General features: G+C 37.6%; 1 pseudogene; it reads right to left on the bottom strand.

The window, feature by feature from the left end:
* Positions 1-11,452: 11,452 nt before the first annotated feature.
* LOC147914502 (proteasome subunit alpha type-5 pseudogene) lies at positions 11,453-12,014 on the bottom strand (annotated as a pseudogene).
* Positions 12,015-12,979: the final 965 nt, after the last annotated feature.

Genomic DNA, 12,979 nt, shown 5'->3' with positions numbered 1-12,979 from the left:
GCAGCTTCAGACCATAAATATAATGCAGGGGGAAAATAGATGTATTTGTTTTCCTCTTGCCTTATGGCTGAAAGAGCAAGCCATGCATGATTTTTATGACCTGGCTAGTGATGTGTCCCTTCAGGGAGCTATTAACTCCATCCTCATAGATGGCGCCTGATCCTTGTTAAAATTAGAAATTGCTTAAAACCAGGAAAAAAAGCATTTCATTCCTAAATAGGCCATTAGTGATATTGGATAGTTTGTTATGCTATAATGTAATATTGAAATTCCTAGAGGCAACTGATTTGTAGTAGCGAATTAAAAAGACCAAAACTCAACTGAGCATTTGAGGAATGAGTGAAAAGAATCTTGAACAGCTCTTTTAGAGGTTGTGTGTCAGCAATTAACCTTTTAAAAATTGAATCATTAACCCTCCCAAGACAACTAAATGCAAATGAGCCCAGCCCAGTTGTGCGGTAGGTATGAAAACAAATGGATGGAAAACTAACATCTATTTGGACTTCAAGGGCAAGTATATATCAAACAAAATATCAGAATAATGGTCATCATCCTCAAAAGAAAGTAAATGGACTAAAAATAGCAATGAGCAGTTTTGGTCCTTAAAAATTATAAGCACTGATGCATAGGGTAATGGCAGCAGACATGTACAGCAAGTGCCAGACATGTTCAGAGTGTGCCTGGATACGCTGTCCCCGCCTCACTGCAATGCTAATTCGACCTTGGACAAATTTTCCCAGGGATGCAGAATTCCAAGAATAAGGCACATAAGCAAAATAGCATCATTTCTTATCCTACAGCTAGAGAGAAGCTGATTTATGGGCTATGTGTTACAATAGATAAAAAAAGATACCATTATTTTTATGCCTGTACCCGTTTTCCGACTTAATGTAAATACCTGTTCGAAAAGCTCCAACTAAATCAGTGAAGGTATTGGAGTGATTCGCCAACAGCTCTAATTACATAAGTACAAAACTGTATGTGCTTAAAGGCTTGCAAATGCCAACTAATTCCCCTTTCTCACTGCTTGTATCCAAAAACCCCAGTTAATTTCCTTTTCTTGAAATATAGTATCTGAATTACAAAAATGTGGGAAAAGTCACTAGTCTAGTAAATGTATCTTTCAGTAGATACTTAATTTCCTTTCTGAAATTACTGTAATTTATTTCAGGAACTGAGTCTTTTTTCCTGGAATCCTTCTTGTTCTCATCAAGACACACATGTTCTCCAAGGACATTCTGATATTTCTCCTGGCTAAACTCTGGGGACATTATCAAATGTATGGTACAATAAGTTAATATTTCACCAAAGGTAAAAAAAAAAAGAATACCTGTGATGGTGGGAGGAGGTGTTCAATATCAAATTCAGGTTAAAATATTATTAAATTCATAGAACTCTAAAAATTTACATCAATATGGATGATTTCAACAAATATATAAATCAAAGCCTTTCCTAATCCCTGGCCTGATTAATGGGCTTTTTCCATTAAAATTGCCCATTCCATCTCGAATATGGATAATATATAATTCAAAGTTGAGATCAAGTCCCTTGAGTTTCTTGAGATTGGATAAATGTCTCAAAACATCAGCAAATAGGCCTTAAAGGGAAGCAGCAATCTATAAACCATCCTGATGTCTTGTCAATAGCAGGAGGAAGGCAGAATGAGACTGTAAACCAAGCAACCTTTTCATGACCTCAACCCTCCCCCAGCCACTGAAAAGTAATAAGGACTGCTCCTTGGGTCTTTGTCTGAGGAAGCCGAGAATAAAAGTTGTGAGCTCCTGCGTTCCCACAGAGACTTAAAGTAACCACAACTCCTTCAGTTCAAAATTGCTTTATATTTGGTGACCTGAGGTTCAAGTAAATGAGATTTTGCCATGTTCAAGGGTTCGGAAATAATTCACACTATCACTACCCTGAGCTGTCAAGACAACTAACCAGGGCTAGTGTCACCCATGGAGGTGGGGGTGGACAGGGCACAGAAGGACATATTTCAAAGTGGTAGGTGAACTGGGGAACAGGAACTGTTTGAACGACTTTCAGAGACCTTGAGATTTTAGCTGCCACTAAGGTGAGAAAAGAGCACCAGATTCAGAATTAGTAAACCAGGTTTCTAGTCAGCTCTGCCACTGACTTATTTTGTACCCTTGGTTACATTCCTTAATCTCTCTGGGCCTCAGTTTCCCCATCTATAGATTGGCTGAAACAATGTCTAAGTTACTGTCATCTCTCAAAAGTCTACAGTTTTGTGACTATTACCTGTTCCTCAGAGATTTAAGAAAACTGATGTTAACTGCAGTCATAAAACTGGAGGAAGAATGAAAACAAACTGAGTTTTCTCTGTCTAGCTAACAACACTTTGCAGCTCAGCAGTGAGGCTGTCAGTGAGAGGCAATGGAGCAAATCAACATCCTTAGGCTAATTGCATGTGGAAGACCTCTGTACATCACCATGGTGACCAAAGGGAAAGTAACCCCAGTAAATGTCAAAAACTGGAAAAGTGGGTATGGCATCATGATAGGAATAGATGAAATCTACCTAGCAGCCTGTGACTTGACCAGATTAGTCCCCAGTGCAGTAAGACCCTAATTATTTTCTAGAACAGTGTCTCAAAGTAGGGTCCATGCACGGCCTGTTTCAGAGTCACCTGGTTACAAATGCAAATTCCTTGAACTCATCCAGACCCACTGAATCTCTGAGAAAAGAACTAGGGAATCTGCATTTCTAAGAAGTTCCCCAAATGTTTTTTGCACAATAAAACTTGAGAACTACTGATCTAGTAAATGGAGAGGAAGAAGTTGGGAGAAAATGAAGAATGAAATGCCCAGCATGTACACTCACAGCATACCTCTGGAAGTGATAACAGTGCTTGCCTCTGGGGAGGTCTGAGGTACAGGGTAAAAGAGAAACTTATTTTTCACTATAAACTCTTTAATGCTGTTTGCATTTTTACCATAAGCAAGATTAAACAAACAAATACTTCTAATCCTAAAAATTACAGAAAGTATGAATTAAATTTTGGTATGCTTTCTCAGAGTTAGAAAAAATGAACACTGTCTTTAAAGTTGAAGGACAAAATAACAACAATACTTTAAAATTTTCTTTTTTAATCAGACTTGGAAAGGTTAAGCAAAATCTAGCCTTAGTTTTGTACTTTATCAAGTGAAGGATGGCAAGGAAGACTTCAGGAAGGATACGTAATAAAGATGCCTCCCCTCAATTCATCCTATATCTGGGTGGTAGCCTAGAATTAGTAACTTTTACTCACTACACTATTTTTTTGTTTCCTGGGTGATTAGCAGTTCTTGCTAACTAACTTATAACATCCTCATAAGTAGAGGCCATAACTTATGTTCCTTCATATTTCTTATAGCCCTTTTCATGCAACATAGGACATAATACTTAGTAAAATTCTTATGAAATATTTTCTTTTCTGTAACACATAACCTTTCTTTCTCAAGAAGACTCTGAAATTCGATTAAATTAAACATCTTTCTAATTCCAAGATAGGCCATAAGCTGTGAGGTCCAACAGTTGTAAAAGAGGATGCCTGAGGAGAAAAAGGATGGAGAGATCAGGACCAGGGGCCCCAGGACCATTTTCACATATGCCCGGGACTAAGGAAGTCTGCTTAAGAACACTCCAGTACTGAGGCCCAAGGTTGTGTTGGACCTCTAGTTGGAGGAGACAGGCAGAGGCCTTCTGTCAAGGCAATTGCTTTAAATGAGGCACCATGAGCTTAGGTGACATTCATTAGAAAGTGTCCCACGCCACCATCCAAGCCATGGGAGAACCAAGGGATGGACTGTGCTGAGGCCCCCGTGAGAAGGGGAGGGGCCAGCAATGCGTGGTATAAGGGTAAGAACTGCACCAGCAGGTTCCGCGGTTAAGTACTTATTAGAGAGGTCAGCTTTCTCCCCCCTCTGCTCAAGATAGGTGGAGACAGAGCTGGGAGCACATTTGGGACGCTTACCAATTATCTGATGGGAAGCAGGAGTTGCTTCAGTGGCTCAACAGTAATGAGATGACTGCTTGGCAGTGAGCAGCAGACAACGATTTGACGGAAGATGGACATTTGGGCCATTGGACAACAACTGGTGTTGCCCTAGAAAAGCAGCAGAGCAACCCCAGCAGCTAAGTGTACCCCATATTCAGAGTCTCCCTTCTATGGTACGGAGTTGTGAGCTGTCTCTGGAGAGCAGCTGCCCAATCAAGGACTACTATCCCAGTCCTCTTGCAACTAGAGACAATGTAATGTGAACAGAAATGATGTGCATCACTTCCAGACCAAGGCTTTTAAGCAGTTATTGTACCTGCTCTCTTTCCCATTCCACTGGCTGGGTGCAGAGAATGTCAACCCCTCTGGGCTGACAGAGCCGCAGGATGGAAGAAGCCTGGGCCAGAATCATTTCATAAAAGAAACATCCACCAACAGGGAACCACTTCTTTGGGCTACTACCTTAGCAAGAAATAGACTTCTATTGTGTTTGAGATATTATACACTGTGGGGTCTATTTGTAATAGCAGCTAGCATTACCCTAACTCGTGTATTTGGCTAAGCCGAAGGTACACACCGTCGTTCCTGAAGCTCAGGGACAGCGTCTAGACCCGAATAAGGTTCAGTTCAAGGGGGCAGGAGCCTGGAGTTGCCCTACTCTGACTAGGCATTTGCAAGGGACGGAAGACTCGTGTGATAAGCTTCACCTGGCTTGAAAGGGAAGTATTCCTTTTTGGATTTTCTTCTCTTCAGGATACACCCAAGGATAGTGTCCAAAGGAGATCCAACTCCCCTCCACTTCTTTCCCCATCATATGCCCTTTAGAGAGGGGTGTGCTTCTAAGGCCTGGAACACCATCTGGCTGCAAAACATTTTAAGAGTTGATGAGTTTCCTTTTGTAAAGAGCAGCCCCATAAAAGAACAAGACCAGGGAACCCAGCCGTAGCCCAGAGTATAGCTTACAAATTCTCCTGAGAATGTTGACTGACTTGTGTTTTCATGCAGTAAAAGACTCCAGAAGATTCTAACAGGAGCTAGTAGTTCATTAACACACGCACACACACACACACAAAGATATTTGCCCTTTGAATTCCAGGCTCAGGTTATATCCATCAGAGACAAAGCCCACATTAGGTCTTTCAAGTGCCTAAAAAATAAACAAGACACCATCCCTGACCTCCAGAAACTGACAGTTAGAATATAATTCTAACCTAAGTGTTACAAAAGAGATGGATGCAGAATGTGCTATAAGAACAAAAGACAGGGAGGGAATAATTCCACACGGAGCACCCAAGAAGTTTTCTTGGGGGGGATAGAATGAATGCTGTGTGTGTACAAGGAGGATCACCCAGAAGAGCAGGCAGAGAGAATAGCTCAAGTACAGGCCCTGAGATAGGAGAGGACAGGAAGTTTGCTTATACTGGATCCTCTTGCTTACAAAAGCATTTGGTGCCATAATCTCAAGGCAAGGGAGTAATACAATCTTAGTTACTAAGCTTCTTAGCTTTTTCCTTTCCAAAAAGATAAAAATGTAATTTTTAAGCAGTAAACCTGCTACTAAGAAATCTCTAGGATATTGGGTAGTTGAAGGGAGGGGCATATTCTGAAGAGAATCAGGACATAGGGGAGCCCAATCCACAATTTGCCAACATTGTGTAATGCTCGGGTTTCCAGTGAAAGCTAAGACATTGAGGAAGGAGACAGAAGTGCAGGCCGGAAAATTCAAATTGCATTTGAGTAAATGACCTATGAAACAGGGTGGGGCCATACCTCAGTAATGCCAGATACCCAGTAGGCGTTCAATAAATGCTTGTTGAATGAATGGCCCCTGGCTCACACATACGCTTTGCCATGATAACCTGTGCCGGGAATATTGTTAAAAATTCATTGGTTCTGTTGCCCTAAATCGGTGACTCATCCTTTGTCCTTACCACCCACTTGCAATCAGAGCACAGAAACTTCTCAGGGCTAAGCCAGAAAAAAAAAAATTATATATATATACATATATATATATACACATATATACACATGTATTTTAAATATATACGTGATTTATCCAAGAAATAAAATGTATGTCTCCTATCAGAAAACAGGAAAAAAATATATATATACTCATATATATTTACTCCTATATTCCTATATATATATATACTCAATTCATATATATATATGAGTATATTTTCTGTTTTCTGATAGGAGTCATATGTCATATTTCTTGCATAAATCATATATATACGTGTATATATATTTAATATTTAAAGGACTTTCCAAACTGGGAGTCCCATGAATACTAAACACTGCCCTCCATTCAAGCTTCAGCTCTGTCTTGCTTTCTCAATCACAGAGAGAACAGGGAAAGCACATCAGTGCAGATAGCTATAGACCTTTTCAGCAAGGACAATTTCAAAGTGTCTAACATGGTGACAACTATGCAGTCATTCTCCACATGTACATCTTTAAAGGTCTATATGCATAAATTAGTTTCCCATAGTGCAGCAGAGCTCTAATTATTTTTTAATTTATACAAATACATGCAATTAAAGTGCAATTACAATGCAATTAAAATGCCAGTATAATTAAAATGCAGAAAGAAGAAAATTTATAAATCTGTTCATGAATCCCCTTGATTTCCTCTTGGGTTCAATTAACGCCACTTATGATTTAAAAATCGTGGAAAATCTTATTTAGGTTAGTAAGACCATCCCATCAATTCGTGTGCCTTAGAATGGGAAGTCTCCTCTAGATCCACAGGGTGTATCTTTACGATGAATGTTGGACTAGAACTGGCCAAACAAGAGTTGCTTGACAAAGATATAGCCAAAAGAAGGGGGAAAAGATTAAGGGTGCCTGTTGTAGAGAGGAGTGAAGAATGAATGCAAAATCCAGGTCTTCCCGTATTCCTTAAATGTTGGCCGGATATATTTACATATTTCCCTAACAAGAGCTGTGACCCTCTGTATACTAATTTCTCTGTAGATGAAGACATTCTCTTATTGTGTACTGCTGAGGTGCCAGCAGTACACAATAGACGTTGTAAAAAAACTGAAGATGACTTCTGCTAAAGGACTCTCTTTTTTTTTAGCCTTTTATAGATAGAAGCTTTCATTGAGAATAAAAAATAAAATAAAACGACAAGCAGCAAGCAGTCCAGTGACATGCTAGAAACTCAAACCTAAAAGGCTAGATTTGATTACATTATTTTTCATACAGCAAGCGTTTATTAGGCACTTCTAGGCTCTGGGTATATAAAATAACACGTGCCCCAGTGCTCTGGGAAGCCGTGGTTTGGAGGAGAGAACAAATATGTAAAAAGCTCATTGCTATGCAATGGGATAAACGTTATAGTGGTCACATGCACTGTGGGGGCGCAGAGAAATTTGTAATAAAGAGCTCTCCAGGAAGGAGAAAATGTTTGAGCCAGGTCTGGATTAAACAGTCGTTCTCATCCCCTACGGGGTTCATTGTCTCAGTGACTGGGACACAACTGGCATTTAGTGGGTAGAGGTCAGGGAAGCTACCGTCCTCACCCGGCGTCAGTTCCCCACACAAAGAATCGTCCTGCTTCCCACATGACATTCAAATGTCGAATGTCGTGCCAGGCATTTAGGAGCTAAAAAACCTGTTTATAATTATCTGAGCCTTGATGCTACCTCAATTTTACATATAAACCACAAAGGATATGTTTTGTTTTCTTTTGGTTTTGGCACCCTTGAAATATCCAGGAATATTTTTTAATTTTCCAGAAATGAAACTGCCTTGTAAAACCAAGGAAAATTGCATTTTGTTTTGTTCAGAACTTTATATTCTTATATAAACATATCAAGGTATATTTATTCCTCAATCTTTTGATACAGAGCACAAAACTTTTTTCTTCAGTGTATGTCTTTTGATAGGAGTCGTATCGTATTTCTTACATAAATGTCAAAGTATGTCTACAATTTCCAGTTTTGACTTCTTGGAACTGGAGCGAGACCAGAAGGACAATTTCTAATGAGTACGAGCCCCAAATCCCTAGTTTTTCCTCCAGTTTTTTAGAATGGTCTCTTAGTGCACATTTGCGAGAATTGCTCTAGGATATGAGAGGCTGTGCGTTGCACAGCTGCAGGAGTTCCGCCATGCAGCAGCCCTAGTGCTCACCGAGAAGTGGAATTGCTGGGTCATAGGGTTTGTGCATTTCCAATTTTGCTTGATATTACCAAACAGTTCTTCAAAGTAGACATCCTATTTATGGTCCCACCAGCAATGTTCCCACAATCTCACTACACTTGGAGTTATCAGGCTGTTTAATTTTTGCAAATCTCACTAACAACAAAATATCACTTTTTATATCACTGTATATCACTGTTGTTTTAATTTAAATTTCTCAGATAACTAGAGAAGTTGGACATTTCTTATATGTTTATTGACCAGTCAGGTTCCACCCTCTGTGAATTACATATTACATTTTTTCTCCATGTTTCTCATAGTTTCTTTTTTCTGTCTTTTTCTTATTGAGTTATGAGAGTTCTTAATATACTTTGGATCCTAATCTTTATGTGCATTGCAAATATCTTCTCCTAGACGGTGGGTTGTCTTTGCAATTTTGTTTTAGGTTTTAATGTAGTCAATTTTAACCATCTTTTCTTTTTTGGCTTGTATTTTTCGTATCTTATTCAACACATCTTTCCTATATCAAAGTTATAAAGCTTTTCTTCTACATGTTTTTCTTAAAGTGTTTAATATTTGCTTTTCTCATTTTGGTCCTTAATCCATCTGTGTGTGTGTATGTCTTGAGATAGAGATGTAACTTTTTTCATGTAGATATCCGATTGTCCTAGCATCACTTTTTTTTTTTTTTTTTTTAAAGATTTTATTTATTTTATTTTTTCCCCCCAAAGCCCCAGTGGGTAGTTGTATGTCGTAGCTGCGCATCCTTCCAGTTGCTGTATGTGGGACTCGGCCTCAGGATGAACGGAGAAGTGGTGCCTCGATGCGCACCCGGGATCCGAACCCGGGCCACCAGCATCGCAGAGCGTGCACTTAACCACCAAGCCACAGGGCCGGCCCCTAGCATCACTTTTTTAAAGAATTAACATTTTCTCAGTTATTTGTAATGCTGCAAGTGTCAATGACCAAACTCCCATGAATACTTGAGTCTATTTCTAGGTCTAATGGTCTAATTTGTCTATCCATATATCAGCACCACTCTTTTCATTACTAGAGCTTTATGATAAATCTTGATGACAGATAAGATCACTACTCCTAGTTATTTTTCTTCCTCAAAATTGTCTCAACAGTCCTTGTCCATTTGCTCTTCTATGTGAGTTTCTGAATCAGATCATCAAGTTCCCTGAAAAATCCTGTTCATATTTTTATTATAATCATGTTGAATATAAGTTTTAATTGGAAGAGAATTTATCAAACCAAGTCTATTCATCTGGAAACATGATATGGTTCTTCATTCACCTAGGTCTCCTTTTTGTCTTTTAATAAAATTTATTATTTTCTTTATAGAAGTCTCAAACAACTTTTGTTGGATTTATTCTTAGATACCTTAGATTGTTTCTTGCAACTACAAATAACATATTTTAAAATTATATTTTCTAATTATTTCTTGCTGGGGTAAGGAGATCACTTCTGATGTTTTGATATTTTTGATAAATCAAACTGTATTGTTTGCCTTACTGATTAACTCTAATGATTTGTCATCTTATATTTTCTGTATAGACACTGCAAACAACGACAAATGCCAGTTGGTCTTTTTCTTCCCTTATTGTGCTGACTAGGATTTCTAATATAAAGCTGAATATGAGCAAGAATAGAAGATATCTTTGTCTTGTTCTTACCTAGAATACTTCTAAGTGTGATATTCACTATATACTTTTGTTAGATATCTTTATCCAATTAAAGAAGTTTTATTCTATTCTAGTTTGCTAAGAAATTTTACCATAAATGAATGTTGATATTTTTTCTGAAATTTTTTGAAAATATTGAGGTATTAAATGGTTGTTCTCCCTTAACATTGTAGTAAAATTTTTATATATTAAATATTCCTTTATTCCTGAACCGTATTTGATTGTTATTTGTTATAATTTTATATTCATCTCTGTTCATAGCAAGCATAACCTATAATTTCCTATTCACACACTGTCCTTTCCCAATTTTGCTATCAAAATTACACCAGCCTCAAAAAACAAGTTGGGGATCTTTCCCCCCTTCCTATGATGTTGGATACATACAAGTCTTGGGTTGACATATTTTCCTAGTAAAATGTACTTTCTTATCATCGTGTAACAATGCTCTTAATTCTTAATAACTAAAGAATAATGCTCTTAATTTTTAAAGAGTATTTGTTATTAACATATTTATATTACCTTTATTTTATTTAGTATGGCCTAGAATACATTTTCTGTCCTTTAATTGTAGCCCTTCTGTGTTAAGTTTTAGTTGAGTCTCTTTTAGATATTACAGATTTAAAAAAAGTCTAATCCAAGATTCTCTGCTTTTAGGTACTAAATTAGTTCATATACATTTGTTGTAATATTGAAATATTTCCATTTATTTCTACTCTATTACTTTGAAATTTTTATTAAACAAGCTTTTGATGTATTTCCCTTTTTTTTTTTTTTTTCCTTTCTTAACTTCTGTTGAATTATTTGTTTTATTCTTTATATTGGTTTGGAAGCTATACCATTAATGCTATTTTTAATGATTACTCTTGATTAAGGATTATATATATTTGATTTACCAAGTTATAAAATTAACCAGTTTATCTTCACTCCTCCCAAACAAAGCAAGAAACAGAATATTTTAACTCTGATATCTCCTTCAATCTTACAGGTTATTCTTGCCAGGTATTTAAATTCCACCTTGCTTTTACACTCTCCCCCCATTTGACTTCAACATTATTATTATAGTCTTATATAGCCTATACTTGTTTAGATTTACTCATATTTTACAAATTTCTTAGGTCACCATGGCTTTCAGTCTTCCACTCCTTCCTTTGGTTTAAATTTCCTTCTTACTACACTATACCCTTTATAAGTTCTTGTAGTGAGGCTCTGTGAGTACTAGATTCACTTCATCTTGTTTTTCTGAAAATATCTTGATCATGTCCTCACTCTTGAATGATAGTTTAGCCTGGTAATTCTAGATAACAATTATTTTCTTTCAGCATTTTGAATATATCATCCTACTGGCTTCAGACTTCAGTTGTCGATATTAAAAATTCAGCTATCTGTTTACTGGTCTTTCCTTTTGTAAGCTGACTTTTCTCTCTGGGTGCTTATAAGCCATTATATCTTTATATATCACCTCTTCACTATTCTCCCTCTTTTCTCTTTTTGGAATCCTTACTAGACCTATGTTAGACCTTCTCATTTCATCCTCAGTATTTCAAAATTCCTCTTTTATATTTTCCATTTGAAATTCATCACCTAGCTACTGTACCTAACTCTGTTATTTACATTCAACTTCTCAGCCACTGTCATTTGTGAATGGCAAGTAAAGACTTGATGCTTTATTCAGTGCTATAGACTTATGGTAAACTTTTTGAAAGGAATTCTGTGCACACTCTGAGGTAAAACCAATTGCTTAAACATTACATTGCACAAAAATCCCATATGAAACAGCTGGGGTCGTTTCTTTAAAACTTCTCCAAACAACAGTACACCCATGGGATAAGATGTAGCACCTGGAGCCTCAATCTCATCTCTAAATTGCAGAGCTACATCGGACACAGCACAGGTCAAACTCTCCACTATCTTTGTCTCATTGTAGGCAAAACCATAGTCTTGAATCTCACTATGTCTTTATCAATTAAAGTCTTAGCATCACCGTGAATCCAGTCATGGCACAACCTATATGAGGTTTTTCAATGCTGCTGGACTCCGTGAGTGGGAAGGTAACTCTCCGCTTCTCAGCAACTTCTGATGTCTGGATCCCAAGGGCTATGGAAGCAAGTTTAAAAATCTCAACAACATATTCTATTTGAAATAATATCTACACCCCTGTTGTACTCAGACCATATGAAGAACATGAAAAGGGCAGAAGAAGGCAGAAATTGCCACTTAGGGGTTCGCTAGCCAACACACCTGTACGGGCACACAATTCACGTATACTAAGCATTCCCTTCACAGCTCATCCATCTATGCTAAGCATTCCCTTCACAGCTCATCCATCAGGTTTTTTATTTTAAGGACTATAGTAGTCATTACTAGGAGTCTGATTTATTTGCAAATGTGTCTGATGTTTTCATTGAATCTTACTTTTTGTGACTTTAATACTTTCTTTTACATTTTCAATTATTTTAAATATACTTATTTTATCATTTCCACTGCAGTTTTCTATTATCTGAAGATTTGGGGGATTCATTTTCCTATTTATTGTGCCAGGTGGCTCTTATTCATAGTATGTTGTTTTCTCATTTGTTTTGTAATCTTGGATTGTGACCTTATCTTCAGCAAGTTCTGCTGAAATCCCCTGTCATGGGGATGAAGATATGTTCCTCCAAAGTGGTTTTGCATTTGCTTCTGTAAAGTATCCCAGGGACATCATCAGCTCACAGTAATTTTTATTGAATTTCTTGGTTTGAGGGCACCCAGAACATGTGGATATTGTAATTTCAAATCCCAGATTTCAGGTTCTCAGAGGAGATTTTCCTTTTTTTTCTCCACCACCAGACAGATAAGCTGTCTCATCATCTCCCCGTGTTGGTGTGTGGATTGTTTTTTAGTCCACGTTTACACAGAAGGTGCAGACTTTCAAAATCCAGGCTCTATACAAGGGTTTTATTTCAGACTCTCTGCCTATACAGGACCAGCCTCATTTTCTCCTCCTTACAAGCATTAAAGCCCTCCTGCCCCAACCTCCAAGGAAGACTTAGCATCACCTCAGACACATACTTCTTTGATTTACAGTTCTTTACTTACCCCTGGGACCTGGAGGTTTCCATTTTTTCATAAATGCAGTTATAAATTTCTAAGAATTTTTATCACATTTTTT

The sequence above is a fragment of the Ceratotherium simum genome, chromosome 19 (assembly GCF_057802395.1).
Source record: "Ceratotherium simum simum isolate JZ-2026a chromosome 19, ASM5780239v1, whole genome shotgun sequence".
Taxonomy (NCBI): domain Eukaryota; kingdom Metazoa; phylum Chordata; class Mammalia; order Perissodactyla; family Rhinocerotidae; genus Ceratotherium; species Ceratotherium simum.
This window is presented reverse-complemented; position numbering and strand designations above follow the sequence as displayed.